At 46.3% G+C, this 13,233-nt stretch overlaps 1 protein-coding gene across 5 annotated transcripts in view; it reads right to left on the reverse strand.

Moving 5' to 3' along the window:
- Positions 1-13,233, reverse strand: part of LCMT2 (leucine carboxyl methyltransferase 2) — an 80,044-nt gene that overhangs the window by 48,830 nt on the left and 17,981 nt on the right. The window lies entirely within an intron of this gene.

Below are 13,233 nucleotides of genomic sequence, written 5' to 3' on the forward strand. Positions count from 1 at the left end.
TTCAAACTCAGATGAATCCCTTTCTGGATGTTGCTTTAGTCAAACAAAAGATTTTTGTGCTTGATACTGGAATAACTTGTTGAAATTTTCTGGCCTGTGTTATACAGGAGGTCAGATCAGACGATCTAACGCTCCCTTCTGCCCTCTAAATTTATGAATTAGCAAAAGTTTGGGAACAAAACTGATGCTGTACACACAGCAATGCCATACCGTATGTGTCAGGAGGACACCCCATCATAGGCAGAGCAGGGTAAATTAGTTCAATTAACCTTATATGCTGCACCTGGAGCCAGGGATCAATTAAAAATTAATAGATGATGAAAATCAGCTCAGAAGGAGCAGGTTGGGCCTGTATAAAGGGATGAAACTGAGAAAAGAAAGGGGTACAGGGGAAATAGCTTGCAGTCACTCCCTGGCAAAAGGGAGATTTGTTTGGGGCTACAGGGTCTGGCAAAAAATCAAAGAGGGGAAGTTTGGGATGATAAACTGGGGGAGTAGGGCGGAAATAGAGAGGGAAGTAGGAAGGAGTCCAAGGAAATAACAGCGTCAAGGAGCCAACAGACCATAGTTATAGGATATAAGGTTTCTGGGCTGGAAGTCAGAGTAATGGGTGGGCCCAGGTTCCCCTCCCAGCCACTGGGAAAAGGCAAAGGACCTGTCACTGGATCAGAAGACTGCCTGGGACAGCATACGGACAGCTGATCCAGTGGGATCTATAAAGCAGGAGGACTATGAGCAACCTGGCTGGACACCTGAGTCATGAAGAGGGAGTTCCACGAGTCCTGGAGAGCGAGGGGGGGGATGCAGTGTGAGGAGGGCATCTGACCTAAAAGCCAATAATCCCCAGGGTCAACCAAAAGGAGGTGTCCCAACAGTGAATGACTCACATAACATTGTGCAAGAACTGTGGTCCATCTAGCCCAGTATCCAGTCTCTTTCTGGATGCTGCTAAGTCCCTGGTCTCAATGAGATCCTACGGCCAGAGCTGTCCCTAGGGTACAGAGAATCGGGGAGACCTCTCCGGGCCGGTGTGATTGGCTGGCACAATCGGTCCCGGAAGCGATGGATTCATCACTTCCGCCCCGGGCCCTGAACTCTCCTAGGGATGGCCCTGCCTATGGCGATGAGCTTGACTGTTCTAATTGCTCTAGAATCTTTATGGTTAATCAGATTGAAATTTGATATACCTCATGAAAGTGGAGGGTAGAGTCAGTGATTCAAATTTGGGGCCATTTGACCAAGGCGTTTCCGAGATTCAAGCCCTAGTAAAAACCCTGCTTTTCTTAAAGTTGACATGTTCTGGCAATGTTTTTTGTTCACAGATCATCACACCAGGGGTCTCAACCGTTCAAGGGTTCCCCAACAAAGTGCATAACACACACCAGCCCCTTGGGGGAAATCAAATTAAAATTTATTTGAAGGTTTGCTTCTTCCATCAGGCAAGATAAGGCTCATACACCTATTCACATGCCTAATGGATTACAGGAGCATGCACAGACAGAGAAATTAACAAGATGTTTAGCCTTTAAAGTTTCATACCAGCTGGATAGCTCACGGGTATAAGCAATAGTCCTTTGAACCTGACCCAGCCAGTGTCAGTTTGAGTTTCACCTTGTGCAAAAATTTAGAAAAGGTTGGAAGGTATATTGCTAAAATCTTTTCCGGTCATGGTTGGGGGTTTTTTGTGTTGTATTTTTAATTTTGGGACTAGTAATTAAAGGGTGTCTGTTAAAAAAAATTAGATATGCAAATGCTTGCTGGCAGGAAAGGGCATTTTACGGGGTGGAAGAGCAGGGGAAATAGAAGTGACAGGGGTTTGGAAGCAGCATCGAGGGGAAAGGGATAAATGGAGGTGGATGGTAGTGGGACTGGGGGAAACCGGGGTGGGGGAGAACAGGGGCAGAGGTGCCTGTCAGCCCTACACTCTTTCTGTGTGTGTGGGTGGGTGTCACGATCAGAGAATCTGTGCCCCTCTCCCTATCCCTTGCCATTAGCTGAGATCTGGGGGTTCCTGCTCCCTGGGGGTGACTGAGCCCTGCTGCTGTGTGCGCGCGCCATGATTTGAGATATCTGGGGGGGATCCTGCCAATCCAGGAGGATCCGACTCCCCTTCATGTCCCCCCTCATGGAAGCTAGGTTCTGGGGTTCTGAACCCCACTCCCCAACCTCACTTCATGGGAGCTGGAATCTGGGGTACTTTGTCCTTTATAGAAGATACAAAAATTTTGCAGACAATACAAAATTACTCAAAATAGTTAAGTTCAAAGCAGACTGTGGTTAGGGTTTCCTCCGCACTCTGAACTCTAGGGTACAGATGTGGGGACCCGCATGAAAGACCCCCTAAGCTTATTTCTACCAGCTTAGCTTAAAAACTTCCCCAAGACACAAATCCTTCCTTCTCCTTGGATGAGTACTGCTGCCACCACCAAGTGAGTTAGACAAAGATTCAGGAAAAGGACCGCTTGGAGATCCTGTTTCCCTAAAATGTCCCCCCAAGTCCCTTCACCCCCTTTCCTGGGGAGGCTTGAGAATAATATACCAATCAAATAGGTAAACCAGATGAGCACAGACCAGACCCTTGGGTTTTTAGGACACTAAAAACCCCAATCAGATTTTTAAAAACACAACTTTATTATAAAGAAAAAAAGTAAAAGAAGCACCTCTGTAAAATCAGGATGTAAGGTAATTTTACAGGGTAATCAAATTCAAAACACAGAGGATTCCCCTCTAGGCAAAACTTCAAAGCTACAAAAAACAGGGATAAACTTCCCTCTTAGCACAGGGAAAATTCACAAGCTAAAACAAAAGATACTCTAATGCATTTCCTTGCTATTACTTACTGTTTCTGTAAGTTTAGATGTATCATTCAGTAGGAGTTAGATTACTTGCTTGGTCTCCCTCTTTGTCTCCAGAGAGAACACCCAAGCCCAAAACAAAAACCTTCCCCCACAGATTTGAAAGTATCGTCTCCACTTATTGGTCCTTTTGGTCAGGTGCCAACCAGTTTATCTGAGCTTCTTAACCCTTTACAGGTAAAGGAGGGATTTTATGCTACCCTTAGCTGTATGTTTATGACAACTGTGAAGAGTTACAAAAGGATCTCAAAAAGAACAGGAGTACTTGTGGCACCTTAGAGACTAACAAATTTATTTGAGCATAAGCTTTCGTGAGCTTCAGCTCACTTCATCGGCTGTATTCAGTGGACTCTCACAAAAGGATCTCACAAAACTGACTGACTGGGCAAGAAAGTGGCAGATGAAATTCAGTGTTGATGAATGCAAAGTAATGCATATTAGAAAACATAATCCCAACTTTCAGAGTAACAGCCGTGTTAGTCTGTATTCGCAAAAAGAAAAGGAGTCCTTGTGGCACCTTAGAGACTAACCAATTTATTTGAGCATGAGCTTTCGTGAGCTACAGCTCACTTCATCAGATGCATACCGTGGAAACTGCAGCAGACTTTATACATACACAGAGAATATGAAACAGATAAGCTATTACCAGCAGGACAGTGGGGTGGGAGGAGGTATTGTTTCATATTCTCTGTGTATATATAAAGTCTGCTGCAGTTTCCACGGTATGCATCTGATGAAGTGAGCTGTAGCTCACGAAAGCTCATGCTCAAATAAATTGGTTAGTCTCTAAGGTGCCACAAGGACTCCTTTTCTTTTTGATAATCCCAACTATACATACAAAATGATGGGTCTAAATTAGCTGTTGCAACTCAAGAAAGATGTTGGAGTCATCGTGGACAGTTATCTGAAAATATCCGCTCAGTGTGCAGCAGCAGGCAAAAAAGCTAACTGTGTGAGGACTCATTCGGAAAGGGATAGATAATAAGACAGGAAATATCATAATGGCACTATACAAATCCATGTTTAAAACAAACAAAAGGAAGTACTACTTAACAAAACACACAGTCAATCTGTGGAACATGTTGCCAGGGGATGTTGTGAAGGCCAAAAGTGTAACTGAGTTTAAAACAGAATTAGATACATTCATGGAAGATAAGGCCATCAATGGATATTAGCCAAGATGGTCAGGAACCCAACCCAATGCTCTGGTGTCCCTAAACCTCTGACTGTAGGAAGCTGTGAATGGACAACAGGGACAGATCACTTGATCCGTTGCAAACCAGCTGAGCAGCGAACAGCAGAGTAGCTAATGAAAGGAGTTTGCCTGGGATCTGCCTGAGAGGAGGTATGCTAAGGGCTGCATTAAGGAGACTGTGTTGGTGAGTATCTGAGTGTTTGTTGTGAGGACAGTGTGACTGTGTGCTGTGTGCTTGATTGGTTGTTTGAAAAGGGCGGGAACTGGGTGTGCTTTGTTCCAGGTGAGCCTTAAGTGGTCCTGACTACATAAAAAGCCAGTCAGTTGCGAACCAGCTGAGCAGCTAACAAAAGGAGTTTGCCTGAGAGTTCGTCTGGGGAGAGCCCACTGAGGCTTACATCTTGCCGGATTCTCTGAGTAATTACTACAATTCCTGAGGAAGTTCATAGAAGGAAGGTAATATGGATGGGGGGTGTTCATCTGTTGTGACCTGCACTGGATGTGCTGTTTGTCTTTCTTCCACAAGACAGATGCGACTTTGTCTGTACAAAGTGCAAGCTGGTCTCCATACTGGAAGAGAAGGTTCAAGGTCTGGAGCAACAGGTATCGACCCTGCGTTGCATAAGAGAAACTGAAGATTTCCTGAACGGATGTCAGGATAGGCTTCTATGGGCACAAGGTTCTGAAGATTCAGCGCAGGCTGCACATCAGGGACAGAAGGATGGTGAAGAAATTTGGCATCATGTGACCTCCAGAAGAAAAAGGGGAACGTCCATGTACCAGCAGGGCAGAAACAGGTAAGTAACCGTTTTCATGTTCTCTCCACAGGTACTAATGCGGAGAGTGGACCAGATGATAACGTCTGAGGGAAGGGAGCAGAAGGAGACTCCGCCGATTGGAAGGCATGGGATGCACTGTCCTAGGGTTGGGGTTCCATGACCACCGCTCCCAAAAGAAGGAGGCGGGTGGTGGTGGTCGGGGACTCTCTCCTCAGGGGGACTGAGTCATCTATCTGCCGCCCCAACCGGGAAAACCGAGAAGTCTGCTGCTTATCAGGAGCTAAGATTCGCGATGTGACGGAGAGACTGCCGAGACTCATCAAGCCCTCAGATTGTCAACCCTTCCTGTTTCTTCACGTGGGCACCAATGATACTGCCAAGAATGACCTTGAGCGGATCACTGCGGACTACGTGGCTCTGGGAAGAAGAATAAAGGAGTCTGAGGTGCAAGTGGTGTTCTCGTCCATCCTCCCCGTGGAAGGAAAAGGCCTGGGTAGAGACCGTCGAATCGTGGAAGTCAACAAATGGCTACGCAGGTGGTGTTAGAGAGAAGGCTTTGGATTCTTTGACCATGGGATGGCGTTCCAAGAAGGAGGAGTGCTAGGCAGAGACGGGCTCCACCTAACGAAGAGAGGGAATAGCATCTTCGCAAGCAGGCTGGCTAACCTAGTGAGGTGGGCTTTAAACTAGGTTCACCGGGGGAAGAAGACCAAAGCCCTGAGGTAATTGGGATACCGAGAGGAAGCACGAGCAGGAGCGCGTGAGAGGGGAGGGCTCCTGCCTCATACTGAGAAAGAGGGGCGATCAGCAGGTTACCTCAAGTGCCTATATACAAATGCACGAAGCCTGGGAAACAAGTAGGGAGAACTGGAAGTCCTGGCACAGACAAGGAATTATGATGTGATTGGAATAACAGAGACTTGGTGGGATAACTCACATGACTGGAGTACTGTCATGGATGGATATAAGCTGTTCAGGAAGGACAGGAAGGGTGGGGGAGTTGCACTGTATGTAAGACAGCAGTATGACTGCTCAGAGCTCAAGTATGAAACTGCAGAAAAACCTGAGAGTCTCTGGATTAAGTTTAGAAGTGTGAGCAACAAGGGTGATATCGTGGTGGGAGTCTACTATAGACCACCAGACCAGGGGGATGAGGTGGATGAGGCTTTCTTCTGGCAACTCACAGAAGTTACTAGATCGCAGGCCCTGGTTCTCATGGGAGACTTCAATCACCCTGATATCTGCTGGGAGAGCAATACAGTGGTGCACAGGCAATCCAGGAAGTTTTTGGAAAATGTAGGGGACAATTTCCTGGTGCAAGTGCTGGAGGAACCAACTAGGGGCAAAGCTCTTCTTGACCTGCTGCTCACAAACTGGAAAGAATTAGTAGGGGAAGCAAAAGTGGATGGGAACCTGGGAGGCAGTGACCATGAAATGGTCGAATTCAGGATCCTAACACAAGGAAGAAAGGAGAGCAGCAGAATACAGACCCTGGACTTCAGAAAAGCAGACTTTGACTCCCTCAGGGTACTGAAAGGCAAGATCCCCTGGGAGAATAACATGAGGGGGAAAGGAGTCCAGGAGAGCTGGCTGTATTTTAAAGAATCCTTATTGAGGTTACAGGGACAAAACATCCCGATGTGTAGAAGGAATAGTAAATATGGCAGACGACAAGCATGGCTTAACAGTGAAATCCTTGCTGATCTTAAATACAAAAAAGAAGCTTACAAGAAGTGGAAGATTGGACGAATGACCAGGGATGAGTATAAAAATATTGCTCGGGCTTGCAGGAGTGAAATCAGGAAGGCCAAATCACATCTGGAGTTGCAGCTAGAAAGAGACGTTAAGAGTAACAAGAAGGGTTTCTTCAGGTATGTTAGCAACAAGAAGAAAATCAAGGAAAGTGTGGGCCCCTTACTGAATGAGGGAGGCAACCTAGTGAGAGAGGATTTGGAAAAAGCTAATGTACTCAATGCTTTTTTTGCCTCTGTCTTCACGAACAAGGTCAGCTCCCAGACTACTGCACTGGGCAGCACAGCATGGGGAGAAGGTGACCAGCCCTCTGTGGAGAAAGAAGTAGTTCGGGACTATTTAGAAAAGCTGGACGAGCACAAGTCCATGGGGCCAGATGCGTTGCATCCGAGAGTGCTAAAGGAGTTGGCGGATGTGGTTGCAGAGCCATTGGCTATTATCTTTGAAAACTCATGGTGATTGGGGGCGGTCCCAGATGACTGCAAAATGGCTAATGTAGTGCCCATTTTTAAAAAAGGGAAGAAGGAGGATCCTGGGAACTACAGGCCAGTCAGCCTCACCTCAGTCCCTGGAAAAATCATGGAGCAGGTCCTCAAGGAATCAATTCTGAAGCACTTAGAGGAGAGGAAAGTGATCAGGAACAGTCAGCATGGATTCACCAAGGGAAAGTCATGCCTGACTAATTTAATTGCCTTCTATGACGAGATAACTGGCTCTGTGGATGAAGGGAAACCAGTGGACGTGTTGTTCCTTGACTTTAGCAAACCTTTTGACACGGTCTCCCACAGTATTCTTGCCAGCAAGTTAAAGAAGTATGGGCTTGATGAATGGACTAGAAGGTGGATAGAAAGCTGGCTAGATTGTCGGGCTCAACGGGTAGTGATCAATGGCTCCATGTCTAGTTGGCAGCCGGTATCAAGTGGAGTGCCCCAAGGGTCGGTCCTGGGGCTGGTTTTGTTCAATATCTTCATAAATGATCTGGAGGATGGTGTGGATTGCACCCTCAGCAAGTTTGCAGATGACACTAAACTCGGAGGACAGGTAGATACGCTGGAGGGTAGGGATAGGATACAGAGGGACCTAGACAAATTGGAGGATTGGGCCAAAAGAAATCTGATGAGGTTCAACAAGGACAAGTGCAGAGTCCTGCACTTAGGACGGAAGAATCCAATGCACCGCTACAGACTAGGGACCAAATGGCTCGGCAGCAGTTCTGCAGAAAAGGACCTAGGGGTTACAGTGGACGAGAAGCTGGATATGAGTCAACAGTGTGCCCTTGTTGCCAAGAAGGCCAATGGCATTTTGGGATGTATAAGTACGGGGAGATCGAGGGACGTGATCGTTCCCCTCTATTCGACATTGGTGAGGCCTCATCTGGAGTACTGTGTCCAGTTTTGGGCCCCACACTACAAGAAGGAGGTAGAAAAATTGGAAAACGTCCAGCGAAGGGCAACAAAAATGATTAGGAGACTGGAACATGACTTATGAGGAGAGGCTGAGGGAACTGGGGATGTTTAGTCTTCAGAAGAGAAGAATGAGGGTGGATTTGATAGCTGCTTTCAACTATCTGACAGGGGGTTCCAAAGAGGATGGCTCTAGACTGTTCTCAGTCTATCGCTTCCCCTCTATCCACAAGGTTTGTTACCCTGTCAAAGAAAGCTATCAGGTTGGTTTGACACATTTTGTTCTTGACAAATCCATGCTGACTGTTACTTATCACCTTATTATCTTCTAGATGTTTGCAAATTGATTGCTTAATTATTTGCTCCATTATCTTTGATCCGGATACATACATTAAGCTGACTGGTTTGTAATTCCCCAGGTTGTCCTTATTTCCCTTTTTATAGATATGGGCACTATATTTGCCCTTTTCCAGTCTTCTGGAATCTCTCTCGTCTTCCATGACTTTTCAGAGATAATCGCTAATGGCTGAGATATCTCCTCAGTCAGCTCCTTGAGTATTCTAGGGTGCATTTCATCAGGCCCTGGTGACTTGAAGACATCAAATTTGTCTCAGTAACTTTTAACTTGTTCTATTCCTATTTTAGCCTCTTCTGATCCTACCTCATTTTCATTGGTATTCACTATGTTAGACGTCCAATCAACACCAACCTTTTTGGTGAAAACCAAAATGAAGAAGTCATTAAGCACCTCTGCCATTTCCACATTTTCTGTTATTATTTCCCCCGCTCACTGAGTAATGAGCCAATCCTGTCCTTACTCCTCTTGCTTCTAATGTACTTGTGGAATGTTTTCTTGTTATCCTTTATGTCTCTAGCTAGTTTGATCTCGTTTTGTGCCTTGGCCTTTCTAATTTTGTCCCTGCATACTGTGTTTATTTATTTATATTCATCCTTTCTAATTTGACCTCGTTTCCACTTTTTATAGAACTCTTTTTTGATTTTTAGATCATTGAAGATCTCCTGGTTACACCAGGCTGATCTCTTGGCATGTTTCCTATCTTACCTATGCAGTGGGATAGTTTCCTCTTGTGCCCTTAATAATGTGTCTTTGAAAAACTGCCAACTGTCTTCTGTTGTTTTCCCCCTTAGACTTGCTTCCTATGGGATCTTATCTACCAACTCCCTGAGTTTTCTAAAGCCTACCTTCTTGAAAGCCGTTGTCTTTATTCTGCTGTTCTCCCTCCTACCATTCCTTAGAATCATGAACTCTATCATTTCATGATCACTTTCACCCAAGCTACCTTCCACTTTCAAATTCTCAACCAGTTCCTCCCTGTTTGTCAAAATCAAGTCTAGAACAGCCTCTCCCCTACTAGCCGTCTCCACCTTCTGAAATAAAAATTTGTCTCCAATACAATCCAAGAACTTTATTGGATAATCTGTGTCCTGCTATGTTGTTTTCCCAACAGATGTCTGGGTAGTTGAAGTCCCCCATCACCACCAAGTCTTGTGCTTTGGATGATTTTGTTCACTGTTTAAAAAAAAACTTCATTCACCTTTTCTTCCTGGTTTGGTGGTCTGTAGTAGACCCCTACCATAACATCACCCTTGGTTTTTTACCCCTTTTATCCTTACCCAGAGACTTTCAACAAGATCTTGTATCTATCTCAACCTCAGTCCAAATGTATACATATTTAATATATAAGGCAACACCTCCTCCTGTTTTTCCCTGCCTGTCATTCCTGAGCAAGCTGTACCCTTCTATACCAATATTCCAGTCATGTGTATTATCCCACCAAGTCTCTGTGGGCCATATGTCATAGTTGTGTTTATTCACTAGCATTTCAAGTTCTTCCTGCTTACTCCCCATACTTCTTGCATTAGTATACAGACATCTAAGATACTGATTTGATCCCCCTCCACACCAGTTGTCTTGTCTCTCCTTTATCCGTGCTCTAACAGCCCCTGCTCCTCCCAAATTCCAAACCTTCTCCCAGGTCTCCATGTTCTTGACTCACCTGTGGGCTTTGGTCACCTGTCCCCTTTGAACCTAGTTTAAAGCCCTCCTTGCTAGGTTAGCCAGACCATATCCAAATAAGCTCTTCCCCTTCCTCGATAGATGGACCCCATCTCTGCATAATAGTCCTTCTTCCTGGAACAGCATCCCGTGGTCAAGGAAGCCGAAGCCCTCCTGGTAACACCATCCTTGCAGCCAGGCATTCACCTCCAGGATGCCTCTGTCTCTGCCTGGGCCTCTACCCTTGACCAGAAAGATTGAAGAGACCACCACCTGTGCTCTGGTCTCCTTCACCCTTACTCCCAGAGCCCTGTAGTCATTTCTGATCTGCTGAGGGTCATAACTCGCAGTATCATTAGTGCCCACATGGATGAGTAGCATGGGGTAGTAGTCAGAGGGCCGGATGATCCTTGACAATCCCTCCATAATGTCTCGGATACGGCCCCTGGCAGGCAGCATACCTCCCGGGATGCCATGTCAAGGTGACAGATGGGTGCTTCCGTCCCCCTCAGAAGAGAGTCACCAACCACCACTACCCTAAGTTTCCTCCTGGGAGTGGTGGCTGTGATCCTCCCAGTCTTGCGGGTACATGGCTTCTCCGCCTCCGCCTCCTCCTCCAGGGGCAATTCCTCTTCACTCGTTGCCAGGGCAGCATAACAGTTTTCCATCACCATGGTGGGTGGGTTGGGAGTAGGGGTGGAGCACTGTCAGCTGCCTGAAGTAACCAGCAGCCAGTGTCCTCCCTGTGACAGAGCCATATCCTCTTCCCCCAGTGGTGTGACAGCAATCCTCGGTAACTGAATAGCTTCCTCAGCCTTGGATGTCTCCATGTGAATACTCTTGAGGAATTCCTCCTGTGCACAGATGCTCCTCAGCCTAGCCACCTCCTCCTGTAGCACTCCCACCTGCTTCCTGAGAAATTCCACCAGCAGGCCCCTTTTGCACTGGATGGTCCCCCCAGCCTGGCTTTCCGAGAGTGGGAATTGCAGGCCACAGTCTGCAAATCCACACCAGCATCTGGGTAGAGGCGTCCATGGTTAGGTTGTCTGTCTGGATACAGGCGCAGGTGGAGGAGACAGGAGCAGCGTTGGCACTGGTGATGGGGCCCTTCCTAACCATAGCGACTATATTACAACTCCCTCTCAAACTCCCCTGTTTGCAGTCCCCTTTTCACTAGCCAGGGTTAAAGTAGTTTAACACTCCCCTGGATAAATGGATTTTACCCCTGCCTCTGCCACAGAGTTACTATGTGGTGCTAGGCAAGTCTGATTTGCAGAAGTGCTGCACATTCAGAGTTGCAAATGAAGTCGGTGGGTGATTTGAACATATGAAGTGCTATATAATGCTAAATATTCAGAAAAACTCAAACCCTAGGTACCTCAAATTGGTCACCCAAAATTAGTGGATACTTCTGATCTTAATCTCTCCGTGGGTCAGTTGCCTATCTGTAAAACAGGGATAATACCACCACTGCTCCTCACAGAGATGTTGTGAAAATACTTTTCATGAATGTTTATGAAGCACTCAAATACAACTGGTAAGCTTATGAAGAAATAAATAATTCTGTGTGCGGACCAGTGTTTGAAAACTGCTATACTTGAGGCATGGGGCCACACATTGAACAATGAGGACAAAACAAAATACTGAACAGCTGTTCATCCTATGCGGAATGAGCCAGGAGTCCTGTAGAAAATAGTAGTATGTTGGGGTGGCCAAGCTTACTGACCCTCTGAGCCACATATGATAACTTTCAGAAGTTTGAGAGCCGCAAGACCGGGAAGAATTAGTAGGGGAAGCAAAAGTGGATGGGAACCTGGGAGGCAGTGACCATGAGATGGTCGAGTTCAGGATCCTGACACAAGGAAGAAAGGAAAGCAGCAGAATACGGACCCTGGATTTCAGAAAAGCAGACTTTGACTCCCTCAGGGAACTGAAAGGCAAGATCCCCTGGGAGAATAACATGAGGGGGAAAGGAGTCCAGGAGAGCTGGCTGTATTTTAAAGAATCCTTATTGAGGTTACAGGGACAAACCATCCCGATGTGTAGAAAGAATAGTAAATATGGCAGGCGACCAGCCTGGCTTAACAGTGAAATCCTTGCTGATCTTAAATACAAAAAAGAAGCTTACAAGTACTGGAAGATTGGACAAATGACCAGGGATGAGTATAAAAATATTGCTCGGGCTTGCAGGAGTGAAATCAGGAAGGCCAAATCACATCTGGAGTTGCAGCTAGCAAGAGACGTTAAGAGTAACAAGAAGGGTTTCTTCAGGTATGTTAGCAACAAGAAGAAAGTCAAGGAAAGTGTGGGCCCCTTACTGAATGAGGGAGGCAACCTAGAGACAGAGGATGTGGAAAAAGCTAATGTACTCAATGCTTTTTTTGCCTCTGTCTTCACAAACAAGGTCAGCTCCCAGACTACTGCACTGGGAAGCACAGCATGGGGAGGATGTGACCAGCCCTCTGTGGAGAAAGAAGTGGTTCTGGACTATTTAGAAAAGCTGGACGAGCACAAGTCCATGGGGCCGGATGCGTTGCATCCGAGAGTGCTAAAGGAGTTGGCGGATGTGGTTGCAGAGCCATTGGCCATTATCTTTGAAAACTCATGGCGATCCGGGGAAGTCCCGGATGACTGGAAAAAGGCTAATGTAGTGCCCATCATTAAAAAAGGGAAGGAGGAGGATCTTGGGAACTACAGGCCAGACAGCCTCACCTCAGTCCCTGGAAAAATCATGGAGCAGGTCCTCAAGGAAACAGTTCTGAAACACCTAGAAGAGAGGACAGTGATCAGGAACAGTCAGCATGGATTCACCAAGGGAAAGTCATGCCTGACTAATTTAATTGCCTTCTATGACGAGATAACTGGCTCTGTGGATGAAGGGAAACCAGTGGACGTGTTGTTCCTTGACTTTAGCAAACCTTTTGACACGGTGTCCCACAGTATTCTTGCCAGCAAGTTAAAGAAGTATGGGCTGGATGAATGGACTAGAAGGTGGATAGAAAGCTGGCTAGATTGTCGGGCTCAACGGGTAGTGATCAATGGCTGCATGTCTAATTGGAAGCTGGTATCAAATGGAGTGCCCCAAGGGTCGGTCCTGGGGCCGGTTTTGTACAATATCTTCATAAATGATCTGGAGGATGGTGTGGATTGCACCCTCAGCAAGTTTGCAGATGACACTAAACTCGGAGGACAGGTAGAGGATACAGAGGGACCTAGACAAATTAGAGGATTG

The sequence above is a fragment of the Eretmochelys imbricata genome, chromosome 1 (genome assembly GCF_965152235.1).
Source record: "Eretmochelys imbricata isolate rEreImb1 chromosome 1, rEreImb1.hap1, whole genome shotgun sequence".
Taxonomy (NCBI): domain Eukaryota; kingdom Metazoa; phylum Chordata; order Testudines; family Cheloniidae; genus Eretmochelys; species Eretmochelys imbricata.